Here is an 18,456-nt window from a genome sequence, read left to right as displayed (position 1 = left end):
CCAAAATCAGTTTCAAAACCCTATAATTTTAAAAGTTGAAAGTTGCTATTTCTAGCATCTTTTTATGTCTAGAGCATAAAACCCACCATTTAAAACTGAAGATACACCCTCTCCTCATGAGTTATCATTCTCAAAAGTGCTAGCTTGCTTACTATTCAGCCACAGTATTGATATTCACAGGTAATAGAAAAAAAAAAACTGCAGAAGAGAAGAAATTCTGGCAAATTGATAGGATGATTACATTACACATAAATAATAATTGTACAATAGTATGGTTTGTGCTAATAAAATGTATTGTGCTTACTGAGGCTACAATTAGCACCAACATCATTACTACCAGTCAAATTAATTTCATTACTGACATTTCAAGTACATATTAGTAATTTGCATCCTTTGGATCCTTGGTTTAGTCATAAAGTCGTGTTTAACTTTTTGTGACCCCATGGACTGTACAGCCCACCAGACTCTTCTGTCCATGGGATTCTCCAGGCAAGAATACTGGAGTTGGGTAGCCATTTCCTTCTCCAGGGGATCTTCCCCACACAGGGATTAAACCTGGGTCTCCTGCATTGCAGGCAGTTTCTTTACCAACTGAGCCAACAGGAAAGCTAGAGCTTGTAATTCCAGCATTACGTACTGATGTTGGAGAATGTTTAGAAGTATTGATACTAATAACATTGAACTAGAACTTCAGAATTCTATTTTTTTTATAACATTACCCCATGGTTGCTTCTTTTGACATTCTTTTAGAGCTTTGACAATTGTTTGGTTTCTTGGAGTTCTCTGACATGGCTCAGACGGTAAAGAATCAGCCTACAATGTGGGAGACCTGGGTTCCATCCCTGGGTTGGGAAGATCCCCTGGAGGAGGGCATGGAAACCCACTCCAGTATTCTTGCCTGGAGAATCTCATGGACAGAGGAGCCTGGTGGGCTGCAGTCCACAGGGTCACAAAGAATCGAACACATCTGAGAGACTAAGCACATAAGCACTAATGTGTAATAAATAGATAGATGATAGATAGGTCCATAAATTAAAACAAAAAATTTAGACACTCTGAATAGAATCGGACAGCTGATTGCACAAAATGAACTGTTGCTCAAGGTGCCAAAAGGAGAGACTCAGCATTTCCTCTTTTCCAAATCTAGATTTTCTTCAGGAGAATATTTTATGACAGGTCATTTTTAAGAAAATGCAGGGATCCCAGAGCATGACAGATGTCCCCTCAAGACTAGAACGTGAGGCCAAGCCTCCCAAGGACCTGGCTGGTGGATGACACAGGAAGCTTACTACACTGGTTGCCTCTTCAGAGCAGGAGGGAGTGAGAGTTGTTATTATTTTAAAGAACAAGAACTAGATAAGACAGGAAGTCCAGGGTATTTATTATTATTTTCCTAGAGGTGAGTAATGGTGGTGGGTCTGGAGGGAGCAGGGGGTTCTTAGGAAAATTAGGAGAGATTTTGCTGATATTAGGATGTGTTTCCTGCTTGATCAGAATAGTCAGAGAGACCACAAGTACTCAGAGCAGGAATTTCCAAATGGGTCAGCATGAAGTCATTTGTTTACTTTCCGAAGTCATACTGCACCTGGACGAAGATGGGTGAGGGTGTCACAGTGGAGCCGATGAGTGGTGCGAAGGAGCAGCACATCGTCTGCGAAAGAGACGGGCGGAACTTGGAGGCCCGCTGGGAGAGTCTGCCTGGGGATGGATTATCGGGAGAGTACAGCAAGTGCTGACTTTTCCCCTAGTCATCCCTTCTCTCTCCCAATGCCAACATCACTGCATCAGGACCAGCAGGTGCAATGGAAAGAGCCCAGCCTCTGTAGGCTAAGATTCAACTCCAAGACTGGCCCTCACTAGCGGTTTGACTTTGGGAAATTGACATATTTTGTCTCAGTGTCCCCAGTGATAACACTGGCTCCAACATGACTCTCTTGATGACTCATTTCTTTCATCGACGTGGGTTCTGCTCGCTTTTCACTTTGTTGGGAGAGATCGAACAGAGCTGCTCTGAAGTCAGCTGGTATCTCAAATATGGGGGATATGGAAAATTACCCGTAAGGATGTAACTCCCTTTCAAAAGCCATAATATTACAACCATTCCAGCTTGTACATTTAAGTCATTAAGATGCTTTTTAATAACATTGCCACACAAATGGAAACACTGAAATGAAATCTGATTAAAGATTTTCGTGCTAATGGTGGATTATATTTGTCTGCATTTCAATCAGTGGACTTGTTTTCTGTTTATCTGAAACAAGGAAAACAATCATGTATTACTGACTGGAAAGGTTTTGGTGTGACACAAAAATCAAAGCCTGATTTGCAGCCATTCTTTTTTACTAAGTTTAAAGTTTTAAAAGTATTATACTCTGCAAACAGAGGACAATTAAATAAAATTTGGTGTGTTTTTGAAGCAAACAGCTGCAATGCAAGGTGCCCATCGGACCAAAACCTAGGTATCTTTTTGCATAATGTATGTGTGTGTGTATTATTAGGTTGCATTTTTTCAAAAATGCAAAGTTGTTTTAAAAATAGGAAACTATATATTTTTTCTCTGCACCCAGGCGAATTAGGTAAGGATTGGGCTCTGCTTCACGTTTTAAAGTGGAAAATGAAGCATAGGCAGAAACAAGGTCAGAAGTTAGGTCTCCTAACTCCTACTCTTTGTGCTAATTTCTGGGCTGTCCCTCTATTTTGCTGTTGATATTGGTAGTCTGTTGTTCGGACGCAAATGACTTCTCTGTAGAGAGTGAAATAGGATCATAGATGCTCAAACCTGAGAGTCTCATTGCAGGAGAATGTTGTTTACCTACAGAGGAAGGTGCAGAAAGCAAAGGAAATCAATAAAAACTTCCTCCAGCCTTTATTTTAGAAAGCTGTCCACCAGTTTGCCGTTTTCTGGACTGGGAGAGTCGACGCATTTCTCGAAGAATCTAACGTTCCCCCAGTAAGAATCCAGCAGGTAAAATAAAATTCCAAACTGGTTAATAGTGAAACTGACTCATACAGTTAATTCATTATGCTCCACTTGAACAACTTGATTATAACCAATTTTAGTTTCTTACTACATCTTATTTTCTGCATCTCAATTTTTCATTCTAGCCAAGTAGTTTGTACCCCTGAATTTAAGTTTTTAGAGGTGCTTGTTTATCTCAACATATGACTTTGTAAGTCTTTTCTCCTGATCCTTTATGATAAGTGGTCAGTACTGAGCAGTAAAGCTTCAATGAGAAAACTCAACCCTATTCCCCTATATTCATCAGGGGAAGACATTGTAACATCTCTGTGCATTTTACCCAACGTTTCATGCCTGGTCATTTCTGTTCAACGGCTTGTGAAATGGAAAGTTTGCATCCCATGCTAGCCTGGCGTTACTCTCCTTAACTTTTAATGAGTGTCAGCAGTGCTCTGGGCTCCACACAAAAGAGAGAATAAGCACCTCTACTCGGTCTATCTAAATTATAAATTGAAGAGCAGGTTGCCTGTGTGAATATATTCTAATCAATATGCATTTACTGCTGCTATAAATGACACTAAAACACAGCTACTTCCCAGGTGTCATTCCCACCTACAATCACCTAGTGGGCATTCTCCCACTTTATATTATTTAGTGCTCCTGAAAAGCTGCATTTAAATCAAATAATATTAGATGTTGTTGAGGAACTCATTTTCCTATGGAGAATTCTTCTATGACATCATGGGTACCATATTACTAACTTATAGAAATTTCATATAAAATTCTGGGGTTTTCTCCTGTAATCACCTATTTTGAAATCTGTGAAGCAATTTTTTTTTTCATTAAACACTGTTAAACCCCCACTATATACAAGGCAATAGAGAACAGAGTGCCTACTTCCACCATCAGAGAGAAAAGCTATGTCATTAACACAAGGGGGAAAGGTTATATTCCAAAATCTATACAAGTTAGGTACTATAGAGATGTATTGCTGTTTAGCCTCTACATCACGTCCACCTCTTTTGCGACCCCATGAACTGTATCTCACCAGGCTCCTCTGTCCATGGGATTTCCCAGGCAAGAATACTGGAGGGGCTTGCCATTTCCTTCTCCCGGGGATCTTCCTGACCCAGGGATTGAACCCGCATCTCCTGCATTGGCAGGCAGGTTCTTTACCACTGAGTCACCAGGGAAGCCCACTGTGGCGGTGGGGGGACCTGAAAACAAGTTAAAAGAATTTAACTATAAAATGAATTTTTAGAAATTCTAACATTTCATATGCAAACAAAGATGACTAAGAGAGAGGTTTATGTAAGCTTTTAGTTTTATTAACTCACTGATATATATGTCTGGATATAATATTTAAAATCTCAAAATCAGTGTAAATCATTAGAGAGAAAGGAACCCACTTATTCCTTCACCAGATACAGAGTGTTGCTAACTCCACCATGATGTGGACCAGGGATTTACACTCGCTGTTAGTTTTTGTTTGTTTGTTTTATTTCTTGGCCACACCGCAGGATGTAGCATGTAGGATCTTAGTTCCCTGGCCAGGGATGAAATGCACGCCCCTTGCATTGGAAGTTTGGTGTCTTAACCACTGGACCTCCAGTTAAGTCCCAAGTGTCTGCTAATTTCACATAATCTGTTTGTTAATTGCTTTCCACCCAAGCCATTTTGTTCCTGCACTTTGGACCCCAAAGGTAGTTTGGAATGAATGCATCTGGGAATAAGAGGCAATTCCTGCCAGCAGGCGGTTATGGAGCAGATCGGCCTCCAACTAGAGTGTTCTCTGAGGACCTGATCCCACTGGTCTGCTGTTAGATTTTTTTTTTTCTTTTTTCCCTTTTCCTTCTGCTGTTTAGTTGTGGACTACAACTGGAACATTCTGCCAAAGCGGGCTCTCCCCTGGCCCTTGGGCACACCGCGTTGATCAGTAGATAAGACCTTCCCAGCAGTCAGAGCTGCCCCTGCCATCCACGAAGCCACAGAGCCGTGCAGACAGCTCTGCAGAGCTTACTAACTGCTGCTCCACCTGCCTCACCTCCTCGAGTTCCCCAAGGTTCTCCTGGATACCGACAGTCATGGTGGCTGCTTGACCTTGGGCCTTGCAAGCTGGCTGGCTTCCAGAAAGTTCCTCCAATGACAAAGTGTGCTGAAAATTGTGTTCACGGCATTCAGGAACAGAGCAGGGGGTTGGGGAGTGAAGCCTGCTGCCCTTACCCCCAGCCTCGGCCCCCCCCACCCCCCGCTTGCTGGTAGACCAGATGTAGCTTTTCCCCTCTCACCACACCCCACCAGTACCCTGGAGAGAGCACGAGACCAGACTGTGAGAAATGAAATAAAATAAAATAATAAAAACAAAAAATGAGAGAAAGAAAACAGTTGTAGTTGGCCAGTCTATCAAAGCTTGTTTTGCTGCACACACAAAAAGCTGGGCTTCTCCAGGGGCTCAGTGGAAAAGAATCCACAGTCAATGCAGGAGATGTGGGTTCACTCCCTAGGTGGGCAAGATCCCCTAGAGAAGGAATGACAACCCACTCCAAATGCTTGCCTAGGAAATCCGGTGCACAGAAGAGCCTGATGGGCTACCGTCCATGGGGGACATGAATAAGCAGCACACTAAAAAAGAAAGGGGGGAAAAAGCTGACCTGCCAGCTATTTAAGCAAGGCCGCAATATTTTAAAGCATAGACAACTCATACTGGCTTTTATCAGATTGATACTCCTCTACCTCTTTGAAGACCTCAGGCCATCGAGGAAGTTATGTTGATTTATAATTTTCCAGTGACTCTAAGTGTGTGTGTGTGTTCCCAAAGGAGGAAATGGTTTTAGGACGCTTGTTGCTGTAATAGTCCTTGGTATGGCTGACAGCAGAAATGGCCCTCGAAAGATTGAGTTGAGGTGGAACCTGCCAGACTAGTTTCCCCACAACATGAGCTACACCCTCTGTGAAAAGCTGCTTTTTCTTGGCAAACTCATTTTTGCTTTAATGGAACAGGGAAGCGTGTGTCATAATGGGATGGTTATGCCCAGTTTCACCATGGCTGGGAACTGGGAGAACTTCAGACAAAACTGAAAGAGCCTTTCCAGGGTTGAACCCAACATTCTGCCCAAATTACAGAAGTGTGACAAAATAGCTGGAATGGTACCTTTTATTTAAAGATTTCTCTTCAAAGGACTCCTAATTCTAGCTAGTTTTCAGACCTTAAATATATAACATCTGCTTTTTTCGTCTTAAAGAACTCAAAGCAATGGTAATATTGGCCTGTCCCTCCAATCACTGAGTCAAACAACAATTTGTATTGTTTCTTTAAAAAAAAAAATAGGTTTTTCTTGAAGTGTCAAGAGGTAAGTGGTTGGTTGGAACTTCACCTGTGGTTTTGAACCAAGCAATGTTGAAATAAGCACATAGGTTTCAAAACCCTTTCCAACATATTTTTGGTACAGTTTTTAACAACAGCTCTGGAGAGACACTATCTTCTCTCTGCAGGTGTGTAATACGACACTGGGAATTTTAAAAACACCAGTTACCATTGATGGCAATGGGCTTCAAACACAGCTCTTCAGACTCCAGAGAGAAATGTCATCTTTGCTTTGAAAATGCTCCATCTTTTCCTCGCTTCTTTGGCCTAGAGACGGTGCATGGTCAGACTAGCCCCTGCTCAGGACAGACTCCCCCACACACACACACCTTTGGGGCTGGGAATTGACCAAACTGGCCTAACAGCAGAGAGGATGGTGTGCTTTCCACCCCAAAAGTATCCACACCCAAGACAAAGTTTGGCTTTTCACATACTGTTAATCCATCTTTGTCTCCTTTTTTTAAAATCACTATTTATCAGGATAAATAACAAACCTATCATTATTTATTTATGAGGCAAAGTGAAATGCCAACTCCACTTTGTATGTTTCTGTTATCTTTAATATGTTTTCATCATCACCATCACTGAACAAGTCCACAAGCAAACTCTGTGTTAGGTTTCTTACTCATTTGATTAATCAAAGACGTACTAAGGGTTAAGTGTGTTCAGAAGTATATAGGTCAGGGTTGCCTTTTTATTTTATGATGACTCATATCCCATAAGTAGCAACTGATTATCATCCTCCAAGTTAAAAGGAAAAAAAAAAAAAAACTGTCTGGAATATATTGCAAACTTGTCCCAACACCTGCTTGTATTTTTTTTTTTAATTGAAGTTTTCCTTTTCAGAGTCACTCAAAGGAATCACATTAATTTTCACAGCTATGAAGTTAGCCGAAGCCTCTCTCCACATCGGATTCCTGGAAAGATTTTTAAATGCATCTTCCTAAGTGAATACAGTCCACTCTCATTCCTTCCTTGCATGATGTTTCTCCCCCTTTTTTTTTTAAAGGAAGACTTTTCTTTTTTTTTTAGTTTTGTTTTTGGCTGTGTCAAGTCTTGGTTGCAGCACTCAGGATCTTCGCCGCGGCTCTCGAACCCTCTAGTTGTGGCATGTGGACTCAGGAGTTGCATGTGAGGGCCTAGTTGCTCGGCGGCATGTGGACCTTAGTCCCTTGACGAGAGATCGAACCCGAGTTCCCTGAAGTGCAAGGCGGATTCTTAACCACTGGACCACCAAGGAAGACCATGAGATTTTTTCCTTTGGTGTGGACCATTTTTAGTCGCCATTGAATTTGTTACAATAGTGCTTCTGCTTTATGTTTCAGTTTTTTTGGCCATGAAGCACGTGGGGTCTTAGCCCCCTGCCCTGGAAGGCAAAATCTTAACCTCTGGACTGCCAGGGAAGTCCCTCTCCTCGTCTTTAAAGTCATTCCTTACATTCCCGAAGCTTCTCTTCTGCTCTGGGTTCACTATACCTTTCTCTTCTTCTCGTTTTTAGAAGCCTTCCTAGAGCTCACTTCCTCTATGAGGCTGTCCATGACTGAGGCATGGAGTAACACACACGTGCAATCTGGAACGTGCAGCCCAGAAACTGGTTTCCACCAGTCTACCATGCTCTCCGTCCTGCATGAAAGTGTTCATCGCTCAGTCATGTCCGACTCTTTGCAACCTCGTGGACTGTAGCCTGCCAGGGAATCCTGGTCCACAGAATTCTCCAGGCAAGAATATTGGAAAGGGTTGCCATTTCCTTCTCCAGTGGATCTTCCCAACTCAGGGATCAAACCTGGGTCTCCCACATTGCAGGCAGATTCTTTACCATATGATCCACCAGGGAAGCCCTACAGAAGGGAGATAAAATTCTATGTGAAGGCTGGTGCTCAGAGACCAGTTCCATGCTAAGGCTTCCAGGACTGTACATGGCATCTCTCTTCCAAGTTGCCCAAAATGCTCCTTAAGTATTCTTTTTCACAACTTCTTTTTGACATAGCTTGTCAAGAAACATCACTATTCACAGACAGGAGCTGAAGGCAACAGAACTTCAGAGAATCAGGCAGCTCCCAGGGTTAAAGCAGAACAGAGTTGCTGCATCAGACTGAATCAGAGCAAACCGTGCACATAGCAGAGACTACAGTGAAATACAATTAGCCCAGGGTCAACCAGTCAATCCTAAGATAAAATCATTTTTCCAGTCAAAATGGAAAAAATTCCAGATCAAACCAGTCAATCCTAAAGGGAATCAACCCTGAATATTCATTGGAAAGACTGATGATGAAGCTGAAGCTCCGATACTTTGGCCACTGAAGTAAGAGCTGACTCATTGGAAAAGACCCTGATGCTGGGAAAGATGGAGGGCAGGAGGAGAAGGGGGCGACAGAGGATGAGATGGTTGGATGCCATCACTGACTCAATGGACATGAGTTTGAGCAAACTCTGGGAAATAGGGAAGGACAAGAGAGCCTGGTGTGCTGCAGTCCATGGGGTCGCAGAGTCAGACATGATTAATGACTACATTAACAGTTGTTCAGTCAACACAAAATGGTTAAACAAACTGCTTTCTGTATCACTAACAATCTCTGTGAACAGTTCCTCCATAGCATCAAATGATGATTAATAAAATTGACACCAATGTAAGACACTCCTTGCTGGACAGCCACCAGAGAGACATCAAGAAAAGGACAGGGAGAAAAGACAAAGGTTTTCTTTCCCTGGGTCTCCCTTGGAAGATGTCACTTGAGTTACCTGAGGCCTCCGGATATGGGTCACTCTTCATTTTTGCAGAGGACATCAACAAATCTTGGGTACTTTTCAGCACAAGAGAGGGAGAATGTTTTCTTTATGTCCTGTCTTTATACAAGACATGACCAAAGGTCATGGCTACAAAGTAATCCTAAAGTGTGTTCACTTTTTCTTGTCTAAGGAAGGTGGGCTAGACTGGGATGCCTGTATTTCATATTTGTTTTGTATTCATTTGGTCTATTTGGGGATTCCCTGGTGGCTCAGATGGTAAAAATTCTGCCTGCAGTGCGGAAGACCCGGGGCAAGATTCCCCTGGAGAAGGGAATGTCTACCCCTCCCGTATTCTTGCCTGGGGAATTCCATGGACAGAGGAGCCTGGCAGGTTACAGACCATAGGGTCACAAAGAGTCAGACACAACTTTAATTTCACTTGGTCTACTGGAGGATCATATAATTAATAATAAACTTTTCACAACAGAAACCACTGCAGTGTACCTGTTGATCACGACAGACGGTAAAATTTAAGCAAAAGGCCTGCTTCCGTGTCCAGGGCGGGGCGCCAGTGCCGGCTGTGTTAGGGAAGAGGCTGCCCCTTCTTCACTTGAAGGTGGGTGGCAAGGGTAACTCACGGTGCTCATCTGTCTCCAGAAGACTAATTTCCTCAGAATCCTGTGATGAGAGGTGATCTCATTTCAGGCTTTTTAAATATACCATTAGAAGACAGTTTCCCATATCAATCTTCTTTACTTTTTATGCCTTTCTCTTAAGAAACAAATGCCCTTCTTTGTACTGACATCTTTGGGGGTAGTGTATCTTAAGGAAGTTTATTCAAAACTCTGATTTCTGCAGCTTCCAAACAAAACAATGAGGGGAAAGCAACATGTTCCTTTCTTTTTGGTGACTAAGACTCAAGAACTATTTTTCTCATTTCACTAATGCTGACGTTTCTGTTCTTTTTCCATTTTAACCTGGAAACTCAGGTTCACTGTATTTCTTGAGTAAACCTCGTTTTTTGTCCCATCATTCTTTGAGAAATTTAGAAAGGAGTTGAAATCAATATGTTTTGTGTGAACTATAACTTCCTTGCCAAATATGCTACAGCAAGATTTTTTTCATAAGTTTCACAAAGAGTTTTTATATCACTGTTATTCTTTTGCTGAAATCTTTGGGAAGAAACTAAAACCTGTCTCCCTAGGCAAATATTTCTGTTTGATAAGGGAAGAAAAGACTTTCTCAACTTCTTTCCTTTTCAATTTCATTGTTACTTAAAAACATATAAATACATACACACACACACACACATATATATATATATATATATATTTTTTTTTTTTCTGTCCAGATGCTTTCTTGACATCTACTTCATGCTGTGTAGGCTTGACCTCCAAGCACATGGTGAGGGGGCTGAGAAAGGACTCTGCTTTGAGAAACAAGCAAAGCCCTTCGCAGGCATGGGGGACATCCTAGGTCACAAGCCCACAGGGGAGACCTCAAGAGCCCACAGGGAAGGAAAGGACAAATTGACCTTTCACCCCTGCTCGCCTCCATCTCCCCACTTCAGTTTCTGATCGGCCCTGCAGGAACCTTCTCTATTCTCTCCATCTCTCGCATCTAAATCCCCTTTGACTCCGGGGTTCTGTTGGCAGGGATGAGGAGGGAAAGGAGAGACGGAAAAAAAAGTCCAAGAGATCACAGTGCTCGTTACCTCTAAGAGGGTTCAGCATCAGCTGCCAGGCGGCTTCCGAAGGGCTCGGAGGAGACTCCTCCTCCCCAGGGAGCAGGTCAACCTCGGCACCCTGGCTGACCTCACCTCCTGGCAGCCGCCAGTCTTCTGTGACTGCAGAAACAGTCTCCTCGCAAAGTGAAGCAGGTTAAAACTCACCTCTAGACAATGTCAAATTAATCTAACCTTACTCACGTACAAACACAGTGTGAAAAACCTTGGACATGGTCTCATCGTGGACAGGCCCAAGGTTCATTTCAGTATTAATGATAAAGTCTCTATCTGTATTATCTGGGCTCTTGCCACTCTGCCCTTGCCCAGCCTAGCCTTTCATCTACCCACTGCTGGAGACAAAAGGTCTTTTATTTTCTGTTACTTACACTTGGGCTCCTTCTTCTTTCTACCCCGTTAACATAAATGACCTTCATGAGACACACAGACAAGACTCCACAAGGATGTTTGAATGAGGGATTTTTGGGTTTTTTTATGTTTTTAATTCTTTAAAAAATAAAATTCTGTGGGTAAAGAAGATGTGGGATGTGCATAAATGGACTACTACTTAGCCATAAAAAAAGAATGAAATGTTGCCATTTGCAGCCACATAGATGGACCTGGGCGACACGATGCTAAGTGAGACTATACGCTATCACTTTATGTGGAATCTAAAAGCTACAAAAACCTAACGAATAAAACAAACAAGAAGACGACTCACAGATACAGAGAGAAAACTAATAGTTATCAGTGGGGCGACACAGGGGTAGGGGAACAAGACGTAAAACTACTGGGTGTAAGATAGGCTAAAGGCGATATTGTACAACGTGGGGAATATAGCCAATATTTTAGAGTAACTGTAAAAGGAAAGCAACCTTGAAAGTTGTATAAAAATTTAAATTTTTTAAATTAAAGAAATAAACATTTAAAAAATAAAATTCTAAGCTTAAAAAAAAAAAAATACAGCAGTGGAAATTTTACTTCTCCAGAGCAAGTTTTAGCCACTGCTATAAGATCATGTCTGAGCCGGAAAAGAAGTGACAGGTTACCCACCAGAATTCTTGGCCTTCCCTGGTGGCTCAGATGGTGAAGAATCTGCCTGTCATGTGGGAGACCTGGGTTTGATTCCTGGGTTGGGAAGATCCCCTGGAGGAGGGCATGGCAACCCACTCCAGTGTTCTTGCCTGGAGAATCCCAGGGAGGGGGAGCCTGGTGGGCTGCCATCTATGGGGTCGACAGAGTTGGCCACGACTGAGGCGACTTAGCAGCAGCAGCAGCAGCGGTGTAGTATTGTGCTTCTTATGGAGCAGGAGTAGACCAGAAGACAGTAATATGGATTGCCTACTTGCAAACCCACATTGCCCATTGGTGAGACAGAAAATAAGCTTGGAGAAGCCCCTCTTTCCTAGGAGGGTAGCTAAACCTACTAAGAACAATGACTTTTCTAAATCATCTTTTTCACAGAATGGAAGCTTGATGTCTTGAGGAAAATGTTCAATGCTCACAACAAGACTCCACAAAAATTAATCTACAGAAGTCTTCATTTATACCTTAATGAAACAAACAACGTTAAGGTCTCTAAGCCATTGACTTTTTAAATTATCTGCTGTCTATTAAAGAATTGGTAATATTTATTGGGAATCCCTGGTGGCTCAGCAGTAAAGAAGCTACCTGCAATGCAGGAGATAAGGGTTCAATCCCTGGGTCAGGAAGACTCCACACCACCACCCTCCTCCCAGAGAAGGAAATGGCAACCCACTCCAGTATTCTTGCCTGGAAAATCCCATGAACAGAGAAGCCTGGTGGGCCACAGTCCCTGGGGTCATAAGAGTTAGACATGACAAAGCCACTAAACCACCACCACCAATAATATTTATTAGTCAATAATGATAGCTATTATTTATTGAGCATTTTCTATGTGCCAGTCATGGCTCTAAGCCCTTTATATGAGCAGAGCTCATACATGAGCCCTTTATATGAGCAGGTCGTATAATAATCACACAATTCTATGAGGAGAGAACTATATTATCCCCATCTTACAGATGAGTCAATCAAGGCATTAAAAAACTAAGCATTTTTATAAGATTTCACAGCTTATACGTAGCAGAAGAGGAGTTTGAATCCAGATAATCCAGTTCCAAAACCATGCTTTTAGCTACTCTGAGAGAGCGGTCTGGAAAATGCAGAAACAGAACGCACTGATCTTTTCTTGTGTAAAAATTATAATTCGATTTCCTCTTTGTAAAGACAGTAAAGGGCAGTGGTTTAAAGCGCAAATTCTGCCAGCATATTGCTCGTGTCATCAATTCCCACTGCGACTTACCAGCCCCATGACCTGGCCATGATAAGCTCTGTGACCTGAGTAAGCTACTTAACTGTTCTGTGCCTCAATTTCCTCATCTGTAAAATGGGAATAATGATACTGGTACCGCCCTCACAAAGTTAGTGTGAGGGTCAAATAAAATAACATATGAGCAGCACTTGCAACAGTAAATGCTGTATAAGCATAAACTACTAGCACTAAAAATTATAAGTAAGGAAGTATTCATCCAAAATGTTTTGATGGACAATCACTGAATACCTGGTAAGCTTTCCTTTCAATGTCTTATTCCAAAATGTCCTAAAGTCACCGCTAGTCCAAATGCTGGTCCCCTCCTCTCTCCTTCCATGAAACCCACATTCATCCCATGGTGAGGGCAGAGGTCATGGACTCTGCTGGTAAGGAGGGAAGACAGGCCACCTGCCATTCTTGCTACAGACCCAGGAGAGCAAGAGGCTGACCAGCACCAAGGCCAAGATAGTGTCAGGAATTGATTTCAAATCAGGTTCTTAAGGATAATGTTGAGGATAATTACAATCATTATTGAGACTGTCGTTATACCTTGCAATTACCTTGGCTTAATTAATTCAAACTTGTGAAGTACTTTGAGATCCTCAGATGAAAGGTGCCAAGTTACTCTGAAGTGTCATTACTTTCCTCCTGCTCCTTTCATCCAAGGTGATTATAGCTCTTCAGAAGCATTAATTAATCCTCTTAACAGCCCCAGAAAGCAGATAAGCGTAGGAGTCATCCACATGGAGTCCAAGAGAGACATTTATCCAACCGGTTTAGTGGTGGTTGTTCTGTAGTCAAGTTGGCTCTTGGGAGGCCCCCAGAATCACAGGGTTTTGTGACTTGGGTGCCTGAAATGTGTACAAGCCTCCAATTTAGTAACAATTTAATGAGGAGCAGTATGAACATGGCCCTAACTTTTTAAAATTAATCCGCAGCTTATACTCAGAGAGGAATCCTCAAAGCCTTGGTTATGAGGTAAGAAGTGGGGAAAAATTATGTCATCATCTAGTGTTTTCTTTAATGACCTGGCAACTTTATAATCAGACAAAGGATTATGTTCCATAGTAAAGAATTTGTTCTGGGTCGCAAAACTATAGGGGCTTCCCAAGTGGATCAGCAGTAAAGAATCAGACTGCCACGCAGAGACACAGGTTCGATCCCTGGGTTGAGAAGATCCTCTGGAGAAGGAAATGGCAACCCACTCCAGTATTCTTGCCTGGGAAATCCCATGAACAGAGGAGCCTGGTGGGTTACAGTCCATGGGGTCACAAAGAGTCGGACATCACTAAGCCACTAAACAACATAAAACTATGGCACCTACACTGGGAATTGACCTCAGTTCAAAGCCCTAATAGACTGAGTTTGACTTTCACTGAGGTCTATTTTTATAGTGGTCTTTCTTTTCACTGCTGTTTATGTCCTGACTATATAATGAAGAATACTTGAAAAAAATACTGCGAGAGAGGCATTTTATAGACACAGGTTAATATCCTTTTAACAGAACTTCTTTGGAGAGATTTCACTCTCTCACTTCTAATGTTTTTAGCACAAGATCCAACGGGCAAAAGATTTGTTGAAAATAGGTTTTGCATCTTACCTACTGCCAGGGAACAGAGAGTGTGTGATGAAGGGTTTGGAGGGATGCTAAACACACTTGTTTTCTTGAAGCTTTATAACTCTTCTTCTGTCTTTTGTTTACAAGTGAATATGAATGTGTGAGGTCCTAGTTTAGCTCAGGCTGGGTCTTAGGACCAGGGAACAAAGCAGTCCCAATTCCTATGTTCACAGTGTCCTCTGAAATTACTTCTGTGGCTGCATCCTGGGCGCAGTCCTGGTAAGGAGGGGCTAGACGGGCCACCTAATTCACCTGCTGCTGGACCACACTTTTCTGGTACCAGACACCATTTTTGCACAGCCACAAATACTGATGACTACTGTCTTTTTCTATTGTCATTACCACTATTGCTATTATCATCAAATACAATAAACTTACAATTACTACTTAACATTCATTAAGTCTTACAAAGCACAACCTCAAAACACACTCCAGCAAAGCTTGCTAATTTAGACAGGCAGAAATGCAACCTCTATCCAAGATCAATTTAAGTGACCACAATCTGTTTTTTCACCACACTTCGCTTTCCGAACAGTGTACAAAATTTCGCATCAAATGTGTTTGCAAGCCCTGGGTTTACTCTCTCTGTTAGTAGAAGGATAAGCTTTGCGGGCTTAAAAGTTGGCTTAAAACTCAACATTCAGAAAACTAAGATCACGGCATCTGGTCCCATCACTTCATGGGAAATAGATGGGGAAACAATGGGAACAGTGACAGACTTTATTTTCTTGGGCTCCAAAATCACTGCAGATGGTGACTTCAGCCATAAAATTAAAAGACACTTGCTCCTAGAAAAGCTATGACCAAACTAGACAGCATATTAAAAAGCAGAGACATTATTTTGCCAACAAAGGTCCATCTAGTTAAAGCTATGGTTTTTCCCGTAGACATGTATGAATGTGAGAGTTGGACTATAAAGAATACTGAGTGTCGAAGAATTAATGCTTTGGAACCGCGGTGTTGGAGAAGACTCTTGAGAGTCCCCTGGACTGCAAGGAGATCCAACCAGTCCATCTTAAAGGAAATCAGTCCTGAAGATTCATTGGAAGGACTGATGCTGAAGCTGAAACTCCAATACTTTGGCCACCTGATGTGAAGAGCCTGACTCATTGGAAAAGACCCTGATGCTGGGAAAGATTGAAGGCAGGAGGAGAAGGGGGCAACAGAGGATGAGATGGCTAGATGGCATCATGGTCTCGATGGATATGAGTCTGAGTAAGCTCTGGGAGTTGGTAATGGACAGGGAGGCCTGGTGGGCTGCAGTCCATGGGGTCACTAAGAGTCGAACACAACTGAGTGACTTCCCTTTCACTTTTCGTTTTCATGCACTGGAGAAGAAAATGGCAACCCACTCCAGTGTTCTTGCCTGGAGAATCCCAGGGACGGGGAAGCCTGGTGGGCTGCCGTCTATGGGGTCGCACAGAGTCGGACACGACTGAAGCGACTTAGCAGCAGCAGCAGTAAAAGTGTGTTGCCCACTTAAACTGAATGACGTTAACACATGTGGTCCAGGCAGGATATTTTATTTAGGGAATAAAATGTCACTAAGACATATACTTATTTTTTATGTACATTTTTTAACCTATTTCATCAGTTAGTGAGTGAGTAAGTGAAAGTTGCTCAGTCGTGTCCGACTCTTTCAACAGTTAAGGTCATGTATATGATACAAATTAAATTAGGTTCTTTCAAACAGTGTTTTACTGATTACCAATTGTCATAATACTAAATATTATGAATTGGCATGACCCTGAAATCACCAAAGAGGTGATGTCTCACCAGCCACTATGATAACCATGAAACCTGTTATGAATATGTGTTATTCTATTAGGTAGACCCAATTCTGATTGGATTAGTGGTACCATGAAAGGACTGGCTTGCAGTGCCAGATTCCTGGGTCAGAAAGACCCAGAAGAAGGAGAAGGAAATGGTAACCTGCTCCAGTATTCCTGCCTGGAAAATCCCATGGACCGAGGAGCCAGGTTATGGTCCATAGGGTTGCAAAGAGTTGGACACAACTGAGCACAACACACACACACACACACACACACAGACACACACACAGACGTGTGAAGGTTCCAGAGCCCATGTCCACCTTTCCGCTGGGTGTCTATTCTAATGGACCTTGAATTTGCTTTTGGTTCCTAATCTAAGTTCATGTTCCACCGATCTATGAGGTGCCTTATGCCATATCCTTTATCACTGACAAACTTCCCAGATCTTCTGGCCTTCCAACTTATGGCTCCCTTCTGTCCAGTTGCCCCATGGCCTCAGTTTGTCCAGCCCTTGAGCCACCACTGGACCACATTTTTGTTTCCTGGTGCTGCTTCGCTGATCCGTGACTAGATATGATCCTTAGAGAGGGAGCCCCGTGTGCCACCGTCTTAATTTCTGTGTTATCCGAATAGTCCATCTCCCACACCTTTCCTCCTGTTCCCAGAAAACAGTGTCTGAGCTATCTAAGCGGATGGGCTCCGTGCTATTTTTCTTAACCAACATTCCCTGGACTCGTATTCTAAAAGAGGTCATAGAACAAAGGGTAAGATTCTGCAACTGCCACGGAGGACACAATGTGTACTTGTTCAAAGCATTCTTCAAGGCGGCCAGTTGCTGCTTTGATGTGACAGTCAGAAATGCTGGTTTGACACTAACCTGTGAAAACCCCTAACAAAGCATTTTATCTCACTGGATCTAACTTGGTCCATAGGTAAGGGTTAAGTTTAGAACTGTCTCTATCTAAACTGGCTCATTATAAATATGGGTAAACTATTATTTGGTGACTGGAAGCATATAATAGAGGGATGGATTGCACAGAAGCATTATATAAAGAATGGATGATACATCTTGCAGGCAAGTTCCATTAACCCTTTAAGGTTACCACCAGATGAATCATTTTCCTGAATTTACTTGAGCAGCATTAGAAACATCACCCTTACATAAGGATAGTATACACACAATCATTAACTTTGTGATAATTCAATTGAGTTAAGGCAATATATAGAATAAATTACAGAGCCCAGCACTCAGTATAGAGAAGGAAATGGCAACCTGTTCCAGTATTCTTGCCTAGAAAAATCCCTTGGAGAGAGGAGCCTGGCTGGCTACAGTCTATAGGGTCACAAAGAGTCAGATATAACTTAGTGACTAAACAACAGCAAAGGTTTAACAAATCAAAATCAAAATGAAATTTCTCCTGCTATTTCTTTCTCATGGCAAAATAGGGAAATCAAAATGTTCAATATAATTAACTCATGCTCAGTTCTTTAAAATATCTACAGATCACTGAATTTTAGGGATGATGGCATATGAATTGGTCCCAACATGTGGAGGATACAGGTGTCTGTCTGACTAACCTATGTGATGTTTGGGGGGGAAATGAAGGGTCTTCAACCGTACACAAAATATCTCTGCCCTAAAGTTTAATGCCCCAAAACCCATAGCTTCATCCTTCAAAACAATTTGATTCTTTCAGTACAAATAGACCAGAGACAAGAGAAAGACTTAGTTCTTGAAGCTCAGGTAGTCATTCACACTTTAGTAAGATTAAAGGAGAGTTTCTGCCGAGGGCAAAGGAAAAACAGCATGAGGCCTCCCAGAGAGAAATGGAATGAAAACAGTTCAGAGTAGAAAACAGAGGGAATTTTAGGGAGCTGACCTCATTCCTTATTGTACTTTCGAAAACCAGACCTTGTTAGTTTCAGGTGAAGACTAACTATTAGAAACTTTCACTTTGCTC

At 42.2% G+C, this 18,456-nt stretch overlaps 1 long non-coding RNA gene across 4 annotated transcripts in view; it reads right to left on the bottom strand.

The window, feature by feature from the left end:
• Window positions 1-902: 902 nt before the first annotated feature.
• The window catches only part of LOC129543119 (uncharacterized), a 55,738-nt gene continuing 38,184 nt past the window's right edge, over window positions 903-18,456 (bottom strand). For 2 of the 4 annotated variants that reach the window (XR_008683239.2, XR_008683240.2), the window contains exon 4: window positions 903-4,176. This is a non-coding gene — a long non-coding RNA (uncharacterized LOC129543119). The remainder of the gene's footprint in view (window positions 4,177-18,456) is intronic. The other 2 variants (XR_008683243.2, XR_008683242.2) reach the window with 2 other exon arrangements.

The sequence above is a fragment of the Moschus berezovskii genome, chromosome 23 (genome assembly GCF_049115385.1).
Source record: "Moschus berezovskii isolate FMDL1 chromosome 23, NW_MosBer_1.0, whole genome shotgun sequence".
Taxonomy (NCBI): Eukaryota; Metazoa; Chordata; class Mammalia; order Artiodactyla; family Moschidae; genus Moschus; species Moschus berezovskii.
Note: the sequence above shows the minus strand (reverse complement) of the source record. Positions and strands in the feature narration are given on the sequence as shown.